The 16,814-nt window shown below is 37.3% G+C and overlaps 1 protein-coding gene across 4 annotated transcripts in view; it reads left to right on the top strand.

The window, feature by feature from the left end:
- The window catches only part of rgs19 (regulator of G protein signaling 19), a 38,185-nt gene that overhangs the window by 9,019 nt on the left and 12,352 nt on the right, over nt 1–16,814 (top strand). The window lies entirely within an intron of this gene.

Genomic DNA, 16,814 nt, shown 5'->3' with positions numbered 1-16,814 from the left:
TGTAGTATATGATTGATTTTTGCTAGATTGATCTAGATATTATGTATAAAGGCTATTCTCTTTGCATTCAAGGAAAAAAAGCATGATTTGGATAGAAGTTTCCCAGGGCTCCTGACAAAAATCAGTTATGGAGCCATTGACTTTTTGAAGAGCCACATAGGGCTGGGCAATATGACGGAATATGCCGTTACCCCGGATAAAATGTCTATTTTCTATTCCGTGTATTCCAAGGAATGTAAACAAGTAGGCGTGGTTAACTCGATGCTTTCCAAGTTGGGAGTTATGATGAAAAACCATGTCAATTATTGCACCAATAACAATTAACAAATCAAATACACTTTGACCTTCTTTCAGTCTGTAGTTTCGTGATGCGCTCCATTCTCTCTCACCCGCAGTGCTCACGCAAGGGTATAGGGATCTTTGCGTGCATATCCAAAACTCATTCTCACGCATTTCAGAAGCCCGAGAGTTTTGTAAATAGTTTTAATAAAGTTTGACTTCAGTCGAAACTTGCGTTGAAATGCACGATGATGCTCGCTGCGTGAACAACTTGACGCGCCGCTTTCCCCTGGTTTGGAAGACACGTGTGGACTGTGAAGTCACCAGAGACTTGCAGCGCAAAGACACACACCTGAATAATCAACCTTTAAGACAGAGAGTCACAACACACTAAAAGTGAGCATCTTTTAGAGAGTGAAAAGAGATGAAGACCTACAGTACAGACGCCTTGCTTGAACACCAGTTTATAATACCAGTCATATAGTCTACTGTACTCTCATTGTTTGTGCATATATTCATACTTCATTGTTATACGTGTCTATCTTCCTACTGTATACATAGAAGATAACTATAAATAAATAAGAAATCTTATTATCAGAACTTAACTTGGTATCTTTAGTACATTTTTATAACTTGCTTACATAATCACTATGGTGAGCTTTCAAATGAACAGTAATAAATAAAATCTAAGGAAAAAAACAACCTAAGCAAAATAAGGACATAGGATATAGAATGATAATGGGAGATTATCGCTGTTAAATATATCTTTACCGTGAAATAAGATTACTCATTCCGTACATTTTTTGTGGGTCTTCCGCCCACCCCTAGAAACACCCAACATTAACTTACATTTTTAAATAACATTTCATGTCTAGGCTTACCGTACCTTTAAGTGGCTTTAACACTTTACAAACGACATATAAAAGTAAAAAAATGATAAAAATTACAATTATTAGGTTTCAAAAGTTTTAAATATGTAATGTATAAACCAAAGATAAAAGTTGTACAAAATCAAATATAGCCTAAGATATTTGATCATTTTCAACTAAGGATGTTTTCACATCTGTAGATTGATTGCCTTGTTCCGAAACCAGTGGGTAAATCGCTACCGTGTTCACCGCAGTTTCATCTAGATTTGGTTCGCATTCAAAAGGCAATATTTCCAAATGAACCAAACTAAGTCACGTGCGAGTAAACTCTCCTTTAATCGGTCAATGTGAATCTGTTTAATTTCCGGAATTCCGCTCAAAGTTGTCGTCCGTCAGGATGGACAGATAGCAGCTTTGCAGGATTATTGTGGATTTTTTGGTAACTAATGTCATATTTAGAACTAGACGACTACTCGTTATTCGATTAGAAGCAGGGATGTTCATATGGACAATTTTTTAACCTTTTCCGATTAATACTATCATTTAATTGAGTATATTATTTTAAGTTAGATATTATGAATAGGATTTTTTAACAATATTAATAATTCAATGACACGTTTTTAAATAACTACTAAATCATACATGTTTTTAGTTTTCAGTACATTGAAAGAAAAATATGCTATACATGTGTTAACCAAATGTCAGTCCATTGAGTTTTTGTTGACAGCCGACAACGGAGAGCAGATCTCGGGTACTGAATGTGCAGGAAAAAGTGCATTTGCATCTCATTTTAAAATGAGTTAATTTGGATGGTCGCCAGTGGCGATCTTGCAGATTAATATTTTCTGTCGCGACCGTTATAGGCCCCGTTTCATAATATTTAGTGCAAAAACACAGTAAAACACTTTTTTGTGTAAAAAAATTGTGACCACTCACAACTTTTTTATTTATTTAAAAATAAAAATTTATGTTATAAATGCTGTTTGAGGTGATGAAAGAAACTGATTGTGCTACTGATAGTGGCTGGCTGTAATCATTTTGATCACAGCAAGTCATGTTTTGCGCTACTCGTGAGATGTAAGGAGGAGCAAAGTTGGGGACATCTTTGGCGGCTTTATCTTAATTTTCTGTAATATTTAATATTTTTGATATTCTATAATTTCACACAATTCTCTCGAGAAATTTCTTAATTTCTTGACTAATTAAATTCTCTTAAGCAGGATTGATAAAAATCTTTTGTTGTATTGCATTTTAACTTTATACACATTATCAATAGACTTATGTAACTTGTCGGTTTAAATGTACATACAGAGTATGTAAGATCAGTAATGCATAACCGTAAAAATATAGTTTTAGTACTAAAAGCATGATTTTAACAGCTTGACAGATCAAATAGCACATTGCTGTATGAAATGTGAGTGCTTTAAAAAAAAAATCTGATCAGTTGTGAGTGCTTAATAAGATTTCTGTATTTACTTCACACACCCCGGAAAGTCTTGCCACATAGACGTTATAAGTGCATTACTGTAAATGTGTTTTTCTGTTGTTTTACAAACTGAGAGACTAGTTGCCCAGTCATAGATGCTGTGCGTATAGTTGTTATAAACACATGTTTAACACAATACTTGTTCATTTTGTAAGATTTGTACTAGTAAGCACTAAATTCTAAAATGTATATTTTCAGACATTTTCAGTCATTTGTTTTGAGGTGTATTAGAAAACTCAAAGGTATTCACTTGAATAATATGTTGAATAATTAGTATTGCTATTTCACCACATTAAGTGTCTGGTTAAATTGGATAAATGGTGGTTTGAACATAAACTCTGCATCTGCTTAGTGATTTCGCCCTATATAATTCACCCTCGCTGAGAAAGATTAACAGAGAGAGAGAGAGAGAGAGAGCAGTGGAGGGAAAGAGTCATAAGTCACATGATTTATGACCAGTCTGACATGACATCTGGATAAAGTTATAGAGGAAGGCAAGATTTTGATCTAAAACCAGACAAGCAGACATCCATTCTGTGTTTGCGTGAAGGAGAAACTTACACACAATATAGCAAACACTTATCTAGTCTCCAGCCCTTTATAAAGTTGCAAACTTGCCCGGCCCTATAGACAACAGCTGCCTATCAGTTCAATTTATATATATAAACCCAAACATCATTGCATGTATTTTATATCTTCCTCTCCTTCGCGTTCTACTGTGTGTAGTTTCTTGCCCTTAGGAAATCATAGTTTCTCACGCTGGATGCCAGGTTCGGGGGCCTTCTCACAAGCTTGTTGATTTCACGGCTGTTTTCAGAAGGTTCAAGAATATTATAGTTAATGATGGCTGGAAGAACATCAGAGCATGTGAAGAGTTCACACATTAATGATGGCCAATTGGGTTGTGCTTAAGTTTGGGGTAGTTTTGAAATATTTTTTTTGCATAATGGCCTTGTTGTGAAGACCCAGGCTTGTAATACAAAGGTCTCAAATCCTTTAGTTTAGTAAGCTAGCGCAGATGGATCTCTGTTTTGTTGATAAAGGAGCGATAAATTAAGACCTTAATTTGAACACGTGCTTTTGTTATATAAGAGGTAATCGTATTTTAGCGAACATCCTATAAGTGTCAGAGCTGAAACGCCCTTGTTAGTGAAATTACAACTGTTATTGGCCCTGCGAACGCCACATTCTGGAATGCACCTTTCTTTGTCATAGATAGGTTGAACACCACCTCCACAGAAAAATATCAACGACTACTTCTCTAGCCCTGCCCACTGGTTCGCGCATGACAGTACAGAAGTAACACGAGTTGCGCGGAACCAGTTTGACCGAGCATTCAATAAACATGCCGTTAAAGATCGTAAAATATTGTGCAGTGCCTGGTTGTGGAAGAACACAGTCGCTGCATAACCTTCCTTCAGATTTCGACATTAGTAATGCGTGGTTGAAGTTTATTTTTAAAGATGTTCCAGCTCACGTAGGTAAAACATTAGCGCATATTCCTTTGTGAACAAGGCACAGGTCAGTCCTTGATTTGCGGAGAGACTAAAATTCAAAAGCAGTGCTGTGCCGTCAATATCTGATTTGATAGGAATGGTGCAGCAATCTTATGAGTACCACATTTTTGTACTTTGCGTCACTATTATTTTTCTTAGAGATCGCTTGATGTGCCCTATTTGCACGGGATTAGTATTACCTGGGGACCTCTAGTCATTTGTAATAATTTAATGATCTTAATCCTGTGCGAATCGGCCATGTCTTTAATTTGTAAAAATTCCCCCACAAATCACCTACCATATTTTGACGAACACCGAGGTCTGTGATAATAGTAGTCCCGTGCGAATCGGCATCCCTTTGACTTGGCAGGCTCATATATTCTTTTTCAAGTTTTATCCACCGTTCTCGAATAATTGAGGCTGTTTTTTTATGTTTTGTTATTATTTCGGATGCTGGGTCATATCCATAAATTAACGGGAGTCTCCCGTTTGTTTATTTATCATGGAACTCTCTTAACATTTTAGACCCGCGATCGCGGTGATCTTCTGCCCGGTTCGCGATCACGGGTCTCAAATGCTGACAGGTACGGATATCTTTTAACACCATACAACTTTATGCTATACAAACTGTACGCAAAACCTTGCCAAAAACAACAAACTTGAGCTTAAGCAAGGCAACCAGTGTTGATCTCAGTTTGATGGAGTAAATCGATGGCGTTTATTTTGACCTAAAAGTGGCTCCATTTATGCGCGCTGAGCCGCGCTGAGTCTTTTCCGCTCGGGGATACTTTTCTGCCCGCTCGCGGTGTATAAATATGCCCTCGTGGAGAAGCTTTTTCACCCGTGTATATCATTAGGTGCGTTTGCATCGCACGGAATTCACGCGACTTTTGGGTCAAAATAAACGCCATATAAATCTGGGAATTAAGTCAGTAAATTTGAGTAAAATCACTTACGTTAATGTTACGTCTCTAAACAAAATCACAGAGTCTCCACCTAAGTTAACTATGCAAATTCCTATCCAATCATAGCAGTGGGCGTTTACTTTCAAGTCTTCAATGCGTCACGCACATTAAAACCGAGGGATTGTCGAGCCGGCCTCAAAACCTGGGTAGAAAATAGCCTATTATTGATTTTGAATGTAAAAACCATGCAAACATCATAAGTAGACCTCACACAACAATATAAAACAATAAACAAGCCCAGTTCATGACACCTTTAAGGGGTTGAGGTGTGTGCTTACAGTGATTTAAAGCTGAAATGTGGTCAGTTTCGGGTGGCTCGCTGATCCCCTGCGGTTGCTCTTTAGTAAAACCACTTCCTCCTCTCATCGTCTCTTTGACGTGCTGTCCCTGTATTTCACACTCTTACTATTTTACACCACTAAGGCTTTGAAGTGAAGCTTTTGCTCGTTCATATTTCAGTTAATGGTCCCAGCAATAACCCTTATGTTTGTTTTGATGTTATAAACATGGATTGGCTTACATCACAGCGTCACCACGCAGACAAACTCAATTTTACTTCATATGTTGAAGTGTCCTATACAGCTGCAGTTGCTCTTATCTCATTTTAGGACAGTTGTCTTCTTTTGTCATAGACGACATCTTGATATTTTTTACTTAACTCTACACAAGTGCTGTTTTTCAACTATTAACAAAACAAGTATTAAAATAAAAAGCTTCAAACAGTTTCAAACACTTAACATGTATACATGAGACACAGCTACAGTTGACGAGAGTCTGTGACTTGTTAAAAATACAAAACATTTTTCCAACAACAGCACCTGCATTCACATATTATCACATTTTCACGAACCTGCAGCGTTTTGGACAATGTAGAAAAACTAAAATAATATAAATCCAAAGCATAAATAAACAGATAAAAAAATAACTTAAATAATTAACAAATTATGACTAAACGAAAACACAGAGGAGTAGAAGGCCTGCCTCAATCCAAATCTTGGCTAGTTTTTATTTAATAAAGTAACATGTTTACGTGTTCTGGGGACAGTCTGGAGCCCGTTGACAATTAGACCTGCGGCAAAAAACACCCTTTCATATGGCACGGATGTCCCGGGAATGCAGAGATAACGCCCCGGGAAGCGCGTTTCATTTGCGATCCACCAGCCGGGATTAATATCCAAAGAGGGCATAAATGTGTCTTAACTAAACAGAAATAAATCAAATTTACTATACCCACCGAAAATACAAATATTATTTATTACTTATTCATATTTCACATTCATCTTTTTATGTCATATCTCAAATAAGTCAGGGAAAGCACGGGCTGCAACATTTTCTTATTCTTTCCAAAGTGCGGGAGGCTGCTGATGCTAAGCATCCATGAAATAAGTTTATGTAAAGGATAAATTGATTACTAGCACCGAAATTCCCTTGCAGAAGCTCTGCTATTTGCTTTGCTTTGCTCAGCTCATTTCGCTGTTGTGTAGACATGCCGAGAAGACAGAGAATGTCACAGCACGTTGTGAGCCTTAGTGTCGCGCATCTTCATTTAAAAACAACAAAGTTGAGCTTAAGCAAGGCAACTAGTGACGATCTCCATTTGATGGAGTAAAGCCCTAGCAAATGTGGCCTCATCAATCAGATGAATTACACTTATCCAGTTTCTTCAAGTGATTTGCGTGATCGGATTTTAAGTCTTGAAAACGGCAAACACACCTCACACAAACAAGCGGCTCTGTCTAAAACACATGCAAAACTGTATCGCACTACACCGGTAAATTTATTCTTAGCACAGATAGATCATGTATCATTCTTGTAACCATACAGTTCTTGGCCACCATTAACTACCATAGTAGGATAATTTGCTTAATAAATTTCTTTGTCCTGTTGAACACAAAAGAAGACATTTTATCTCATATCCAGTGGTTGTGACCTTTTAAAACCCATGAGCTGTATGGATTGGGACAGTTTTATTGAGTCATTTAGGACTCTGGCATGTCACGTTGGCTCTGACCATGGGCACAGTGTGCTTCTGCTTTTGGAGGTGGCATATTTTAACTCAGAAGATAGTCATAGGTCAATGGAAGCCCAATAAGCACGAGAAAAACTGATTTTCAAACTGGGGGAATATTGGTGGGGAAATTGGGTTTCAAGTAAATGTTGAATTGTGGAAAGTTTCCCAAGAGGTCTGATCTCAAGTCAGTTTTGTCGATTAAATCAACAGAAAGGAAACATCTCGAAACTGGCCTCTTACACTAACATGTTTAAATATGAAGTATTTACCTACATAATGTAATATTATGGGTGTGTATTTTCTAAGGTAAGCATCACTGTTATCATTGTTAATAGGAACTGTTTGTTTAAGGATTTGAACCAAACGCTAAAGCTACGTGTTAAACTTTGAAATGTATCTTGCGACCACATTCCTTGTAGGTAGAAAGGCAATAAGTCATGTGTGCTGTGACTTTCTATCTACTGGATTTTTTTGCCTGGCTGACAAATAATTTTTTAATTTAAAGTATTTTTATGTATATTTTCAGAAATAAAAATGAAGTGGACATTACTTTTTACTGTACTTGAGTACATTTAAATATTTTTCCTTTTCGATTTTTTCTACCTCAACTACATTAGAAAGCAAAAACCATTCCACTACACTTAGTAAATATTTTTTTATGTTTTTTCCCTTTTTATTATTTAAAAATCTACAACGATTAACTGTGTGCAAAATAAACGTTTTGTGTTTATATTTATATGTGTATATATAAAAATGCAAACACACATACAATTAGGGATGGGAATCGATAAGAATTTAACGATTCCGATTCCATTATCGATTCTCTTATCGATTCTCATTGGGTGAGGGAATAAGTACAAATTTGAGTATGTGCTGTGTTCTTATCAGATATTAAAGCGAGTTAATACACACAAACAGAGTATACACAAATTATGTGTAGCAACCTCAGAACAAACCTAAAAGTAGGCTACAAAGTAAAGTAGCAGTGTATCAAACATGCAACAGTCCTGCAAATGAATTGCGTGCTGTGTGGCCAAATGTTTCTGCATATTGGAGGTAGTTCCTCCCTTTGTCGAAATTAAACTTTTACAGTTGTTGCAAATGACCGCATTGGCGTCTTTTCTACTGAAATATAACCACGCTTTAGATCGCTTCTGCCTCGATTACATGTTTGCTACGTAACCAAAACAACGCAGCGTGTGTGTGACGTCATGATGATGACACATTTGCAACGAGCGGAACCGATAAGCGTAATCGTTAAGCAGGCACGCTAGCGGTTCCAAGGAATCGATTCACTGGGCACCGGTTCTAAAGAAGAACCGGTTCTCGGTTCCAATCCCTACATACAATACATGTTTATAATATAACCATTTTTATGTAAGTATATATACTGTTATATTTATATATATATATAATGTAATTTATGTTATATAGAAAAATACATTTATATTACACCTATTTCTTATATATACATGTATGTTTTTGTATTTATATACACATATAAATATACACACCACAGACACATATGTATTGTAAAAAATAACATTTTGGAATCGATTAATTGCGATTAAAGGGCTAGATTTAAGTATTCAAGTAAAAAATCTGCATGAATAATGAAATGTAGTGGAGTAAATGGTGAAATAGGCTTTATAATATAAGACACTTTTTCCAAGGTAAAAACATTTAGATAAGTCACAGATACTTTAAAATGTACTTGAGAGTAAAAATCTTTGAAAAGTTCTGTCCACCTCTGAATTCTTGTTCTTGACATTTTGTTGGCGTCCCTGCTTAAAGGCGCAGTTTTTGATATTCAGCAGCCACTAGCGTTGTATTTTAGATTTGCCTCAAATCGCTCAGTCCACAGTACAAAAAGATGTCGTTCTCATGTTAACGCAGGGAAGACAAGAGATCATGCGGGCATTAGAAAGACTGTAGAAAGAGCGATGTCTTATTTATTACATAAAATAAATGGTCTGTGGATTTTAAGTATAAAAGAAGGATAAAAGTCAGGCAGGAGCTAGGACCTGCGCTAATATTATTAAGTCTTTAGAGCAGAGATGTGTTAGGACCCGTGGTACTTAGGCTTTTAGCAGAGATACTCATAGATATTTATGGAGATATTTTCCAGCAGAGAGTCATTGGAGAGAAAGATCGTCTAAAAATCGCCGCCGAGAAGTTTTCTTTTATTCGGATAAGTATGGGAGTAACATTGTTTTTTCTGTTTGTTAGAACCAAGTTATGTCGTTGTCTTTGTTCCATCATTAGCTGTGTGACGGATCAGTTTTGAGCGTCATTTTTAATCTTGAACTGCTTTAATATTGTTCTCGTCCACATACTGGAGAGAGAGAGCGAGAGCGCGTTGGCACTAAAACTGTAGAGAGGGCGCGTTTTACTCTCTTACTCAATGATGAATAAAGGACAGTAATCCACGGATCACATGCTTTCCGAACCCTAAAGCACTATCGGTACGGATCACGGATCATCCGCGATCCGTTTCACCACTATACCACAGGGGAGAGGAATAGGAAACGCGCTGTTGTAGAATTGTTTGTCCGTTTATGGCTGCTGTACAAAACATGGCAGCGAATACAATGTATGTAGGGCCGCTCTGTATATAGATATAAACAGCTTATTCTAAGGTATTAGAAACATAACGGTTCATTATGTAAGGTCTTTACACCTCTGAAGAAATGGTTTTGTATATTATATTGCGTTTCTGTCAATAGATCCTCCTAAAAACCCTGTATTGTTCCTTTAACGTTAACTCGGCTTGGTTCGCTAACGGTTAAAAAAGATTAAAGTTAATCTTGAGGTTAACGCATCTTCATCGGATGCTGCAAAGGCTTCCGGTACAACATATAGGTTGCATTGTATTACCAGATGGCTTACTCACTGTGTTAAGTAGAAATGTGGGTGCTTACATTATCAGATGGTGTTAACTGCAGCAGTGGTGTTGTGAACTCATTGTTTGTCATGACTGATGCTATCAGTGGTATAGTGATGGTTGTTTGGTTTGATCCGCCGATAGGTGAGCATGCAAAAAGAGGAAGCAATGGTAGCTGACTCACTACATTTCAAGCACCCCGTGTCACTTACAACATCTGAGTTTCAACACTTCCTCTCTCTCTCTTTTCTCACTTTTAATGTGTTTTTGTGTTAATCTGACTGTCATTAGGGCTTTGCAAGAGTGTGTTGTAAATAGAGGTTTTACTCACCCTTGTGTCTTTCTAAAGCTGTTTGACTTTTTTATACACGGATCACAAAAGCCGTTTACTATTTCGACTGAAGTACAGTAAAGTGAATGGAGACTTTTCATTTGAAATATCAAAAAGGACAAAATAACCCCATTAAGGGGTCCTTGTCTCTTGTGTGCTATATTTGTAGTTTGTTTGTTTATTTTAAAGTTGGTTTGCAACATGATCAACATGATTTCATTTTTATGTGAACTGTTCCTTTAAGATTACATTACAATTGGAGACGGAGAGTTGGAGGTTATTGATCACTTATGTTTCTCATGGAGCTCAGGAGGGTTTTCATCACTGAGGTCTCCAGTTCCCATGCGACTGTACGGATGGAGCCGGAGTTCGCTTACTGTCAAATTTCCTTAAATGGACATCAAACTACAACATATTTGCCGCAGCTCGTGCTATTAAATATAACTCTTGGCCAAATAACCTATTTTTGTCAATGCTGTTTGTGTGCGTATGTTTGTTTGGATAGATTTACAGTCTCAGTGGATTGTTTCATGTGTATTTAATAGCAGAGAGGCCGGCAGAAATCATTTCCAGTACAAATATCTAAGGATGTTGTTTTTCGTCAAATTGTCAAATTATTTTTCCAGCTAAGAATTGAGAAATTTTTGTTGCCCCAGGGTATGTCATTGTCACAAATATCTCGCCGTTTATGTTTCATATTACATTGTGAGGTCAAGCAGTCCTAGTTGAATAAAAAGAATCCTATTTTATTCTTTATGGTACAACCAGTCATATCATATAAATCAAAGAAATGTTCAAAAAACTGACTATTTTCAGCTTTTTAATAACTCATTTGTTAAACAAAACCGTACAAGCACAAATTGTTCCAAATTGTTGCATTGTCATTGAAATGACCACATGCATGAGACATGTTTCAGTAGGTCAACAGGTGTGGCATAGCAAACAAGGTCATGGGTTATGTACCCATACAAACTGATACAGTGCTTTCGTGCAAAATGTGTTCAGAAATGAGACATCGACAGATTCACACCAGGATTTTCATTGCATTAGATGTGAGTGTGCCACACATTACCTGTACATCATCACCTGGGTTGAAAGCAATATTTCAATCTTTTTTTCCTTCCGGAGTTGATGATTAAAGTGATAAGTGAAGAGAAAGTAAATATACTCTGATGTAGATTAGCGTGTACACGTGTAAAGTTTTGAAAACTTGTTCTCGTTGTTCAACTAAGAGCCTGAGTTTCAGAGCTTGTTGGGACAAGATCAGTGCGAGCAGAATTCTCCTCTCTTAGTGTCTCGTCTCTTCCTTGCAAAGAGTTGATGTTTTATGATGTGTTGGCTTTGTGTGTCAATATGTGATAACAAGCAAATTACTCTGCCCTCTGTTAGAACCCAGTAAAGCCTTGTTTTCTGTGTGTGTGTTGTGAAAAACGTTCATTTTTGAAACCTGTGACCATTCTGACTTTGCCAGAGCTTTGTGTTCGGTGCAGGTCTCCGGGGTTGCGTCAGGGCTCCGAGCTGCTCCATCTTGCTGTTTGTTTTGACTGACATCCCTTTCATGAACATTACTGGATGCATTGCAGAAATCCCGGATTTTAATGTTCATACTTGTTTGTACTAGTAATATATTTTTTGTGGACATCCCCTATCCTTGCAAAGGACTTTCATTGAATCCTGCAATTCTGCTTTTGCTTTTATCTATTCACTTTGTCGATTTTAAAGTTTAATTTACAAATAATATACCTGTATGACTTGCTTCTGCAGAACACAAAAGAAGATGTTTTGAAGAATGTTGGTAATCAACCAACATTGGACAACATTGACTTCCATTGTATGGACACGAAGCCACATTTCTCAAAATATCTTATTTTGTGTTTCACAAAAGAGTCATGCACAGGTTTTTAACCACATGAAGGTAAATAAATGATGTCTGAAATATTTGTTTTTAGGTAAACTATACCTTTAAGTGTGTCCACACTTTTTTGGTCGTGTTACTGTTGTATATCACTATTTTAAAGGCGAAACATTTGATAGGCCACACAAGCGTGCAAAAAATAATTTTGACTGTTAAATATCTCCATTGTCAAACATTCATATCATCACCATGTTGATTTAATTCAGTCTCAACCAGAATTACATTCTCACATGGGATAGCTGCCCGTCAATGCCCCTGAACTTTAACCTTTGACCTCTTAAGTAGCACCCACCAAATTCCCCCTTAAGGTGCAGCAAGGCTGAGTCACTTAAAGAGCCGACGCACACTGAGATTCCTAATGTGTGTTTTTACTTGTTTTGTAAATACGCCACATGTCTCTGCCTGTCTGCACGAACCTCTTTCATTCAAGAGCTTGTTAGGCAATTGGGGTCCAGTATTAAGAATGACACAAATTCAAAGGTCATTGCCTTATATTTGTATGAAGTCAATTTCTACAGGATTGTATTTGCCAATTCCTAATCCTGGCATGTATTACATGCAAAAATATATTCATGCATAGACATGTATGTATGTGTCTGTCAACATAAGTGCTCACTGTTATTTGAACCTCCTGCCTCTTTCTCTCTCTTTCTGACGCTATACTTGAACACTGATCTGTGTTAGATATTATGAGAGTATAATCAGACAGATTAATTCTCAAATGAGCTCTTAATTGGTTTAAGCCCTTGGGCATGAACAGCAGAGCTTTATTCAATCCTCCACCACCCAGAGAGACACGTTACAGCATGCATTCATTCTGGTTCCCACTCTCCATGTGCCATGTGTTATTCAAGGGCCCTGATAACACCACAAATCCCAGGGGTCTGTATCATTTTATCACACTGTATTGGTGTCTCTATCACACATGTTCCTTGTCTTCTGTTTCTAATGTGCAGAAAATAGATTTCCTCTGGGTTGTAGTCTCGTGTTTCTGTATTGTATTACTTCATTTCATTTTTGCAGTTCAGCTAGACTTTCATGATAAATGTGTACTGTTCACTCTTGATTAAACTCACCAACATGATGCTAAAGGGTTGTATGTTATTGATAGTGCAGTGCGGTTACTAAGGGGTTATTAGTGGTTGCTAGGTGCATTCTTATTGACCCAAGTCAAAACTGACCAGTATCGTGTGATATTTTGTTTTTCAGGATAGAAAAATATTAGTGCTGTCAACCGATTAAAAAACAGAAAACACAACATATATTTTTTTAAATAGATATAACAATTAATATGCATTCTAATAATTTCACTTTTAATCTCCAAATTAATGTAGAAACAACAGACTTCTTTAACAACATCAATTTATGAATGAAAGCCAACATTCTGATATCAGCACTGCAACTGATGTTTCTACTAAAGGGGTCATATGGTGCAAATACGTGTTTTTCTGGTCTTTGGTGTGTTCTATGTTGCCCATGCATGTATAAGACACTTAAAAAATGTAAGTGTCGGAACAAAAGATGCATTCTATCTAAAAGCGAATGCTAACCCAGACCTGCCTGAAACGCCTCGTGTAACCACACCCCAACAAATCTATGTCAGTTCGTGGTATGATTTGACTTAGACCGCCCAAATGTATACGAAAGTAAGATGGCCGTACCTGTCAGTACAATTGCTTTGGAACCTGATGTTCCAAATATGGTAAGAGGTGTTACATTTCCGGCACACGCTTGGTGTATTCAACCAGTTACTGCGCACTGTTTAACTGGCTAATCATAGCACATCTTGCTTTTTAGAGAGCCTTTAGCCCGTGACTTTATACACCAGACAGGACCGCTGTCCCACTGCACTCCGTTGTGCCGCATCCCACAGCTAGAAGCTGTCTATTTACTTATACCAAAAAATCACACTTAAAAGGCAGTTGCACATTGAGTCCAAAATTTACGTCCGAAATTTCCACACTTTAAAAAATAAGTACGTTTTGTCAATCACATTTACCTCACATTTAATTCACATGTACTACCTCTATGATATTTTCCTTCCTTTTGAAAATCAGACTGGGTTCGATTTTTTGCGTTTTTGCACCCGTAGCAAGCATTTTGAGAGGCGTTTTGACAATTCAGAGACAACGCAAAAACGCATACGAAGATTTCGGACTGTATGTGCAAAGACCTTTACAGGAATAAAAGCATGATTATATAATACGCTAGACAAAGGATGACAATATAAACGGATGCTGCGTTAATGTTTTAACGCGGAAATCTGCAAAAATGTTTACTTCAGTTTGCTAAACAAGGTCTGTTGCTCTGTCGTCAAAAAGTTGATGGGAATGTTCTCTTTAGCGCCCCTTGTGGCAAAACGTACAACATACTTGACATGACAAATTCCACAATGTCGCACTAAATCAAATTTGAGATTTTAGCACTGCTAAATATTAAACACAGCTATCCATGAATTTGGGTCCAGTTACCCATACAGAATTGCTTTGCAACATGAATTATCATGCCTGCCCTGCATTGGGATTTGTGTCTCATTAGTGGAATCTGGCTCTTGTCATTTTCGCTCTCTTTCGCGTGCTTTGTCTCTCACTCCCTCTTACATCGAGGGTCAAGAGGGACAGTTTTCGGGGTTGCCAGGATTCGACCAAATCCCTCCTAACGGGATTAAAGGGAGGGTTAACAAGATTAGAAAGGACTGAGCCGTCACTACGCCTCAGCCCCAAACCCACTGAACACAAACATTAATCTTTGTTTTCCTCTGTGCCATGTGGAGTTTTGAAGTAGGAATATCAGTTATTATGATATACTGATGATGATTTGTGTTTGGAAATAAAATGTCCAACGAATCATTTTTAATAGTGTTATAGTGACTTTTTATTTGTCCACAATGTCTTCTAAAGATTTTAAAGGAAAGTTTATAGATTAAACATACGTGCTAAATTGAGTTTAAATTGATATCATTTCTATAAATTAAGTGAATTGGTTCAGTTATTTGTACCATATTTTAAGAGATGTTTGTGTTCCATTTTTATATTTATTATTTGATATTGTTACATTGTTTGTTTTATAAGAGCATATTTCTTTTTTATATGCAATTAACGCCAGTATAAGCTACATTTTCACGGTATTTTTGATGATATAAATATGTTTGGTTGACAGAAATCCAAATGAGAACATACAAGGCTTAAAACTATGGATGTATAATTTTTAAGCTACATTACCATGTCCTGTTTTTCAGAAATGAATGCAAGCTGAACCGTAGTCCACATTTGTGTAATATTTCGGTCATTATATCAAGCGAACATGAGTGAAACCAAAGATCAAAAAATGCAGACTAAACAAAACCACAACTGTGTGCAGGACGGGGTTTCAGACTGTCATTGTGTAATGCTACAAAAGCAAACAGGAGAGGTGTTTAATATAGACAGGAGGACCTCCAGAGGGAAATACAACACCGCTCGCCGTTGGACAGAAGGAATGGGGGAGGACGCAACCCTCCTGTGCTTCAACAGTGTTTGTGAAGTGTGGAGTGTGTTGTCAAAATTTCTGGCCACCACTGACCCCAGTGCAGAAAATAGCTCTCTGGCAAAGAAAAAACAGGAGAGGGGAGGATGAATGGGGGTCTGCGAAAGGCTAAAAATAACTTGAGCGGAGAGCGTTTCACGCTCGAGGGGGAGAGAAGTTGTGAAATTGCAAAACCTTTAAAATCGTAAAGAAAGGTGTATAGAAGTTGTTAAAAGCAATTCTCCTGTTTAGAGCCATCAGAGGCTGTGGGACAAAAAAACACAACAGACCACATATAAAGTTACAAAGTCTGTGGTTTTAGGTTTCATAGATCCTGGCAGTCTCAGATAGACAGATCTGTGACTGTTGGCATAAAGTTTGGTCGGCATTGCAACTGTTACGGTTATAAACCATTCTCAAAATTTTACATGTGTGACTTTCTTGCTGCAAATCACTGTCGGTGTAAATCCCACATGAAAACAATGTCTGGCCAACCACAGCAGTATTGACACTCAGATACATCTAAAATTGGTTGAATTGACTTTACTTGCTACTATCAAATCCGTTCAGACCTACAAACCTTGTAAACCTTGAGTTTATTTTACATGCACAAAATAAACGGATTTCTATCAAAATTCAGCTTCAGTTTTCACGTGTTTACATGCATATAAATAAACCTCTACAGATGATCCAGAATGCAACAGCAAGAGTGGTTTTCAATGAACCGAAGAGTGCTCACGTCACTCCTCTCTTCATTAAGAAACATTGGCTCCCTATAGTATCTCGCATCAAATTCAAGACTCTTGTCTTGGCCTACAAGACCACCACCGGTTTAGCACCCCCTTATCTTCATTCACACATGCAGACTTATGTACCCGCCAGATCCTTACGCTCTGCAAAAAAATCACTCTCACGAACCTTCTCTGGATCGGTTCCACATTTGTGGAATGATCTGCCTGCTGTTACAAGTTCAGCAGATTCTGTGGGCATCTTTAAAAATCGGCTGAAATCTTCCGTCAATACGTGACTGATCATTTCTGATTTCCATATCTTTTCTACTCCATCTGTATATAT

The sequence above is a fragment of the Triplophysa dalaica genome, chromosome 20 (genome assembly GCF_015846415.1).
Source record: "Triplophysa dalaica isolate WHDGS20190420 chromosome 20, ASM1584641v1, whole genome shotgun sequence".
NCBI lineage: Eukaryota > Metazoa > Chordata > Actinopteri > Cypriniformes > Nemacheilidae > Triplophysa > Triplophysa dalaica.
This window is presented reverse-complemented; position numbering and strand designations above follow the sequence as displayed.